The 8,938-nt window shown below is 40.0% G+C and overlaps 2 non-coding genes and 1 pseudogene across 2 annotated transcripts; 1 reads left to right on the forward strand and 2 right to left on the reverse strand.

The window, feature by feature from the left end:
• Positions 1-2,630: 2,630 nt before the first annotated feature.
• LOC126679658 (5.8S ribosomal RNA) lies at positions 2,631-2,787 on the reverse strand. Its single transcript, XR_007640944.1, has one exon. It is a non-coding gene; the product is annotated as a 5.8S ribosomal RNA (ribosomal RNA).
• Positions 2,788-6,009: 3,222 nt separating this feature from the next.
• LOC126679652 (small nucleolar RNA R71) lies at positions 6,010-6,116 on the reverse strand. Its single transcript, XR_007640938.1, has one exon. It is a non-coding gene; the product is annotated as a small nucleolar RNA R71 (small nucleolar RNA).
• A 225-nt stretch (positions 6,117-6,341) lies between these two features.
• Positions 6,342-8,404, forward strand: LOC126678231 (ethylene-responsive transcription factor CRF1-like; annotated as a pseudogene).
• The last annotated feature ends 534 nt before the right edge of the window (positions 8,405-8,938 follow it).

The raw sequence follows: 8,938 nt of genomic DNA on the forward strand, positions 1-8,938 counted from the left end.
GTGCCGAAAATTGTTACTGGCGTTTTGCGTTTGTGAAAATAACTGTAATAACAAGTGTGTGCAAAAATGCGGGCGTGCCAGGAAGCGGATTCCAATTGCGAACTGAACTTCTTAAAACAAGCGATTGGGGCTTGGTTAACCTTATTACAAGTACTCCAATCAAGTAATGCTAAAACAAAGAAATAAAACTGTAAATATGTTTACTAATTGAATAAAACAAAAGTACATGTGTTTGAGTAAAAAATGCAGAAGTTCAATCATTAAGTTCTTTACTTATTGAAGAAAATTGAATTGCTGAGATTTGGTGTTTTTTTGCCTTTGGGCTGGTTTTTTGTGGAATTTGATCGGGGTTACAAACTTGCTGCTCTTCTCTTATTTATAGCCTTTGTCATTTGTGAAAACTGTCGCTTCTTTCAATTGCACACGTTCTTCTCCACCTTTAAGAAACTGTAAATCGTATCTCTTAACTGTTGCTTCTCAAAAGAACGTGATTTTTAACTTTTATTCACCAGACAAAATATATCCTTAGCCTCTTCGCCATTTAAACTGAATTTAATGGCCATCTTAAATATAGACTTAACTTCTGACAACGGACTTGGGCCTTCTGAATATTTTGAGAATTAGGAGTTAGCCTCTGAAATCAACTTCTGCACTCAACTTCTAGAAATTAAGTAGAGTCAACCTCTGGAAATTAACTTCTAGAGTCAACCTCTGAAATTAAACTTCTGGAGTCAAATGGAATCAACCTCTGAAATTAACTTCTAGAAATTAACTTCTGGAATCAACCTCTGAAATTAAACTTATGGAGTCAAATAGAGTCAACATCTGGAATCAACTTCTGAAAATTAACTTATGGAGTCAACTGGAGTCAACCTTTGGAATCAACTTTTGAAAATTACCTTCTGGAGTCAACCTCTGAAATTAAACTTCCAACCCCGGGCCAGTTTTTTCCATTAACTTTTTCTATCTTTTGAAAAAGAATATGGGCTTTATGGCCTTTTAGCCATATTTTTAATTTAATGCAAACACATGCATACATATAGAATAGATCATATTGTATTCTGGCATTTTTACTCTCATATGTACAGACACGGTACATAGCTTCAAGCCTCCATCCCATTCAAGAACTAGCAGGCGCCAGCCCTCTATCTTCAAAAGCCATCACCAAAGTCACCACGCGCCAAGCCTACACTGCGTAGAAACGCATTATAGTGGGCCACGGTGCAAGTAATCACTCCCCAGAAACACCAGGCTTGGAACCTCCATCTCAACCCAGAATCAAGACAAGGCGCCATCCCTACTCCAACACTAGAACAAGAATCAAATATCAGCTTCAAAAGCAGAGGACAGGGAGAAATCAGGTCTCCACCAGTCAAAAACAAGGGGCATCGGGTCTCCACCAGCCAGAGAATCGGGGGCATCATGTCTCCACCAACAAGACAATCAAGGGCACCAGGTCTCCACCAGCCAGAGAATCGAGGGCATCATGTCTCCACCCGCAAGAGAATCAGGGGCATCAGGTCTCCACCCGCTAGAAAATTGGGGGCATCAGGTCTCCACTAGCCAGAAGTCAAGAAAAAGAGGTTTCCCATAATACATAAACACAATCGTTCAGGTCACGACAGGCAGGCTCTCACTCGAACACTTCTCGTAAGATCAAGGTCGGTCGATGGTGCAACCTACTAGGGGATCCCACTAGTCAGCTTCTTTGCGCCTTACGAGTTTACTCACCCGTTGACTTGCACAAATGTCAAACTCCTTGGTCCGTGTTTCAAGACGGGCCGAATGGGGAACCCGTTGGCCGATACCCTGAGCGCGCTACTGGTGAGGCACGCTGTAGTGGAGCACGTTGCATTACACAATCGCAGCGACAGCATCTCCGCGGACGTATCAAGAGCCCGGGCTTGGGCTGCCGCTGCAATCCGCATCGGTCTACATCCCTACCAGTTCGTCCCCCATCCTACTAGGGCACATCGCTGGCCCCCATCCTCTTCCCTCTCGATAATTTCTAGCACTCTTTGACTCTCTTTTAAAAGTCCTTTTCATCTTTTCCTCGCGGTATTTGTTCGCTATCGGTGTCTCTTCCGTACTTAGCCTTGGACGGAATTTACCGTTCGATTTGGAATTGATTCCCAAACAACCCGACTCGTAGACAGCGCCTCATGGTGCGACAGGGTTCGGGCATGACGGGGCTCTCACCCTCTGTGGCACCCCCTTCGAGGGGACTTGGGCCCGGTCTGCCTCTGAGGTCGCTTCTCCATACTATAATTCGGTCACCGAAGGCGCCCAATTCTCAAGCTGGGCTATTCCCGGTTCGCTCGCCGTTACCAAGGGTATCCTAATAAGTTTCTTTTCCTCCACTTATTGATATGCTTAAACTTAGCGGATAGTCCCGCCTAACTTGGGGTCGCGGTCGGAGACCGCCCTTAGGATGCTCTAGGGTCAAGGAATGTCTCGACGACTAAAAATAGCGCATGACTATTTTAGAGGATCTTTACAACCACCAATCTTCATGGCTATCATTTGCCGGGAAAATAAATTTTGGGCCAACCACATGCGCAAGGCACATAGGAGGCCAACTTCTGCTCCCATAACTCCCGAGCTGTTGATAGGATGGGGCGACGTATGCGTGACACCTAAGCAGGCGTGCCTTTAGCCGAAAGGCTTCGGGCACAACTTGTATTCAAAAAACTTGATGATGCATGGGATTCTGCAAGTCACATCAAGTATCGCATGTTGCTGCGTTCTTTATCGATGTGAGAGCCGAGATATCTGTTGCCGAGAGTCATTTGATTCTTGAAAGAAGGCAATGTTGAGCAGACGACAGAGACGAACGAGCATTTGCCTGAAATTCCTCCCATACGCGTCATGAAAATAAGGGGCGCGGAGCCATAAATTTCCCCAACTATCTTTTAAACACGTTCACGAGTCAATCTGCAAGGTGCAGGTTTCGATAATGATCCTTCCGCATGTTCACGTACGGAAACTTTGTTACGACATTTCCTTCCTTTAAATGATAAGGTTCAGTGGACTTTTTGCGACGTCGCCGACGACGAACCAACCACGTCGCCACGATCCAAATACTTCACCAGTCCATTCAATAGGTAGGAGCGACGGGTGGTACGTACAAAGGACAGGGACGTAGTCAACGCGAGCTTATAACACTCGCTTACTAAGAATTCCTCGTTGAAGACCAACAATTTTATTGTTCTATCCCCATCACGATGAAATTTCAAAGATTACCCGGGCCTGTCGGCCAAGGCTATAGACTCGTTGAATACATCAGTGTAGCACGTGTGCGGCCCAGAACAACTAAGGGCATCACAGACATGTTATTGCCTCAAACTTCATTGGCCTAGAAGGCCATAGTCTCTCTAAGAAGCTGGCCGCGGAGGTGTACCTCCACATAGCTATTTAACAGGCCGAGGTCTCGTTCGTTAACTGAATTAACCAAACAAATCGCTCCACCAACTAAGAACGGCCATCCACCACCACCCATAGAATCAAGAAAGAGCCTGCGTCGACCTTTTATGAAAATAAATGCATCCCTTTCAGAAGTCGGGGTCTGTTGCACATATTAGCTCTAGTATTACTACTGTTATCCTAGTAGTAGATACCATCAAACAAACTATAACTAATTTAATGAGCCATTCGCAGTTTCACAGTCCGAATTAGTTCATACTTATACATGCATTGCTTAATCTTTGAGATAAACATATGAATATTGGCAGGATCAACCAGGTAGCTGATAGGAGTATTTTACTCCTATAATTAGGGTCGTTTTTACTCGGTTTTTGTCACGTTTATTATGAATTATATTCATCATTTGGTGTTTTATGTGCTTGATAGTGTTTGTTAGTGTTTCAGTGAAAATTAGGTGATTATCGAGTATTTGGAGCAATATCGACTGAGGATTACGTGTTGAAGTTAAAGCGTTAGCTTGCGGATGAAGAAATCGAATTCCAAGAGAAAAATATCCTAGGTCTCGAACGAGACAGGTGTGTCTCAAACGAGACCCATGTAGGATTGGCAAGGGTTCGAACGAGATAAGGCTTGAAGCAACAAGATTTTCTCTCGGAAAGTAATGATTCGAATGAGACTCCTTGATTCGAACGAAACAAGGCAAATTTGGCCATGGTCTTGAACGAGACATGGTAGTCTCGAACGAGACCGTGAGTTAAAAATCCTTATCAGTTTTTGATTTGGATTTAATTTCCTACTCCGACTCCAACCAAAACTCTTATTACAAATTCGACTTGCAATACAACTTAGAAGACTCCAGAGCTTCCTCCACTATATAAAGACCCTGTAATAGCCTAGATTAAGACATAAGATAATTTAGTATTTTTTTACTTCATCGATTAAATAGCTTTTTAGTATCTTTTTCCAGCAGTTTATAAGTAGTTTTTAATTAGTTTCTGCGAAGAACGATTGTAAATATTTCAAGTTTAATCAAGACAATACTTCCGAAATTGACAACTCCGGTATTTATTGTTTTAATTATGTTCAATTCTTCTTCATCTTCTTTGTTTAATTTCAGCTTAAGTATGAGCAACTAAATCCTTTGTTCGGGTATTGATATGAACACTTAGATTAGTTTCGAATCGGATTAGGATTTCTTAAGTGAATAAATCATGTTTTAATTACTACAACTAATGCTTGAATTGAATTTATCACTTAGTTCATGATTTCGTGTTTAATTAACTAACTGAGAGATTGTTAATTAAATAGACACAGGTAATTAAGAACTTAGAGGAAAACACCGTGAGAGGTTGGAATTTAGGTAGTCATAGAGTTTGCTTCATAATTACAATTTAATTATTTAATTCAGTTTTAATATTGTGAGAGAAAGTTAATAATTGGTTAGTTAATTAGGTTGTGGTTTTATTCGGATATTTGAGGCTTGAGAGGGCGGGATTCAGTGCATTAGAATAGCTCGATTCACGATAAAATCACAAATAAGTCTTAATACATTCTTTTACTAGTTTATTTGGAATTATCAATCCTTGAGCACTTTATCATTATTGTTTAAACCTTAATCTACTTATTTTTTTCAGTATATATTAGTCCAATTATTTGAGTTGGTTTACTTTAGTGTTTAATTAATTTGCAAAACTCCATTGATTTTTCTAGCTAGCCAATTAAAGAATACTTTAAATTAGTTATTTAGTCCATTGCTTCTGTGGGATCGATACTTGGTCTTCCAAGATTATATTACTTGCGCGATATCGTGTACTTGCGATTATTTTCGAACAAGTTTTTGGCGCCGTTGCCGGGGAGCAATTGCGATTAAATAAATTAAGAGTATCTTAATCTTAATTGAGTTAGTTTTATTTTCAGTTATTTTTATTACTTTGTGAATTTATTGTTATTGGATTTTACGTTTGGTTTTCTTGTTTTTGGTTTACGCAGGGGTTTTGGTTAGTGTATGCCTAATATGCGACGAGCCAAACAACCTCTATAACCGTTTCAGTTAAACCTAACTTCCTTCAAAAGAAGTATCCGAAAAACAGCTTGGAAATCCAAAACAATGGAGGAAGAACGTAACCCTCCTTTGAACCTTGATGGGGTTAATCCGCCGGCACCACGTGACGATCTAGCTCTAAATAGGACAAAGTAAAGGGAGTCGCTCATCCACAAAGACGTACCTTGGGAGAATTCTTCTTACCCAACGTGGACAACACCAACTACGGATGTTTCGCACCTCCGATCCTTGCTAACAACTTTGAAATCAAACCGGAAACAATTCAATTACTCGGGAGTCCTTGCCAATTTTATGGGTTGGATAGCGAGGATCCAAACGCTCATCTCTCAAAGTTTATGGAGGTTTGCAACACATTAAAAATACATAATGTGACGGAGGATCAAATCAAGCTTCGTCTTTTCCCTTTCTCTTTGAGGGATAAGGCGAGGAATTGGATTCAATCACTTCTAAGCACCTCAATCACAACATGGAAACAATTGAGACAAACTTTTCTAAATAAATACTTCTATATCGGCAAAACAGCGAGGATGAAAAAGGAGATTATAGATTTTCTACAACTACATGGCGAATCTCTATATCAAGCTTGGGAACGCTTCAAAGAGCTTCAGAGAAATTGTCTGCATCATCATATAGGTAGAGAACATCTCATCTCTATCTTATAAAACGGTACCAATGACCGTACACGGGCAACTATTGATGCGGCATCGGGAGGGTCACTAATGAAGAAAACTTATGATGAGGCCAATAACTTGCTAGAAGAACTTGCTATGAATAGTTGTTCTTGGTCAACCGAGCGGCTGAGGCAACCACCTCAAAAGGGTGTAATGACCCTCGAGCAAACCAAGAGTTTGAAGTGATGAATGCCAAAAATGCGGCACTTCTAGCACAAGTCGAGATGTATAAACAACAAGCAAGTCAAAGGAACGCTCAACTTACGGTCGATCAAATGGGTTGTGCGACTTGTGATGGGCATGATCATTCGGGAATGGAGTGTCCCGTTCTACGTCAAAACTCAAATGAGCAAGTCAACTATGTTAGTGGACAAAGGCAAGACAACAACCCCTATTCCAATACCTATAATCCGGGGTGGAGGAATCATCCAAACTTTGCATGGAGAGACAACTCGGGTCAAGCCAATGCCAACCCAATATATGGGAGGAGCAAATTTTCAAGCGGGGAACCGTGGTCAAGTTTCTTTTCTTTTGGGGCACCAAAAGACTTTGGCAGTTGGTGCAGGGAGGTGAGGCATGATGCACCCCCCCTAAAGAGTCCATAGGTAGGGTGTGGCTGCTTTGTTGAGCCGCGCTACGGAATCGAGAGCTCCAAGTGGGCCATTTTTTATAAGCAGAACTGGCGATGCGGGATAAACCGGAAGCTGAATTACGGTGCCTAACTATGAATCAATTTTCTTTTTAAATAATTTAATTTTTTTTAAAGCTGAAGGACTTATTTATATTTTTACAAATAAGAAAAAACATGATTGACAGTGGGGGTTTTAAATATTGAATACGGGAAGAAAAATTGGTGAAGACCCTAGTGCAAGAGAGGGGGGAGGTGCTTAGAAGGAGTGTGGCTGCAGACAAAACAGAAAGGACATACCTCAAGATTTGACGTTTTGACAAGATTAAACATTGCACCATTAACTAAATAATTAAATATTTAATATTTTTTTTATCAAAAAATATTTAATATATAGCATTAACCATTTATCACTCTCTCGCTGGTTTGATCACCTTTTGAAGACATGTTACCCTTTCCTTGAAATTTCTCGTTCTTTCATAAATCAAGAAGAGAAGTGTTCAAAATCTTCTCCATTTTCAATCTTCTCTTTAACGTTCTATCTTTCTTTATATCCCCGCCCTGTATGTCTCGTCTCCTTGCCTTTTTAATTTTTATTTATTCTCCCTTGTGCCTGTCAGAATCTTTTGGGTTTTGTATTTAACTGCTCTTCTTACACTTTCAGTGTCAAACTTAAACAACCCAGAAAACCAGAAACCCCCCCTGAAGAAAATGACTCGAATCAAGTTTAGCGAGCACAATAATCAAACCAAGCCCATTAGATATGCTACCGACTCCTCTAACAACGAAGAATCAGATAATGAAATCTTTAAGTCGCGACGGAGAGTCAAAAAATTTGTAAACGAAATTATCATAGAACCCTCTTCTTCGTGCTCTATTTGAAATGACGGAGTTTTGAAAAGCAATTACAGGGTGTGACAAAAGAATGGAAGGAGAAAAAGTGTTGCAAGGAGATCATTTCTGGCGAGTGTTATCCCGCTGAAGAAGAACAGTACTACAGTAGGTAAAAAGTTTAGAGGTGTCAGACAAAGGCCTTGGGGAAAATGGGCGGCGGAGATTAGAGACCCTTTGAGACGTGTACGGTTATGGTTAGGTACTTACAATACTACTGAGGAAGCTGCTATGGATTATGAGAACGCGGCTATTCAGTTTCATGGAGCAGACGCGCTCACAAACTTCTTCACTCCCCCAGCCAAATATTCAAAAGCCACTAACTCCGGCTATGAGTCTCAAAAAGTTATTTCTACGGCGTTCATTCTCTGTTTTCCGACAACGTCATCCAGCAAAGAGGTTGAATCACAAAGTGCAGCCATTTCCGGTAAAGAAATAACTGAAAGCCGTGAAATCAAAGAGCAGTCGAGTGTGTCGGATAATTTTTTGGACTTTCTGAAATGTTCTTCAATGTTTCCTTATAATTTTTTCTACTTTTAAAGTTCTATGAGTGATTATTTTGAGGAAACAAGCTTGATACCAGACTGTTTTCTAAAAGATCGTATTGGCGATAATTTTCTTGATTGTAGCGTTGATTTCAATTCCGGTTTCTCTACTAGGAGTTACTACGATGACCATTTCCAAGATATTGGAGATTTATTCGGGTCTGAGCCACTCATTACTATTTAAGAATATATTTGTACTAGTTTCTATATGACCAGCAATTTAGTCTTAAGCCGGGAAAGTTTTGTATCTGAAAATGAATTATATCAGATCTATTTTAGATTCACTTTTTATTTGTTTGTTTTATGATTGTATGGAAATGAGCATTTTGAGTAATTAATTATAATTAAAAAAGAACAAAGGATCACTTTACCCCTTCAACTTGGTATAAAGTATCAAAAACGTCCAAATTAGAAAAACAAGATCACTTTTATTCTAAACTTTGTAAAACCAGTTCAAAAACACCTCTATGCTGACGTGACACCTTAATTGAAATGAGAGATTTTAAATTTTAAATAATTAACTCTAATTTAATTTAGTTAACTCTAATAATTAATATAATTTAACGAAATATTTAATCTAAAAATTCATCGGGTTTTTTTTACACGACCACCACCACTGTCCCTCTTCCTCCACTCGCCGAAACCCATCAATAATCGCCCAAAACACCAGCCACTGATTTGTCTGCTTTGAGAGACGAACCCAGATCTGAATTCGAGA

The sequence above is a fragment of the Mercurialis annua genome, linkage group LG4, assembly GCF_937616625.2.
Source record: "Mercurialis annua linkage group LG4, ddMerAnnu1.2, whole genome shotgun sequence".
NCBI classification, from domain to species: Eukaryota; Viridiplantae; Streptophyta; class Magnoliopsida; order Malpighiales; family Euphorbiaceae; genus Mercurialis; species Mercurialis annua.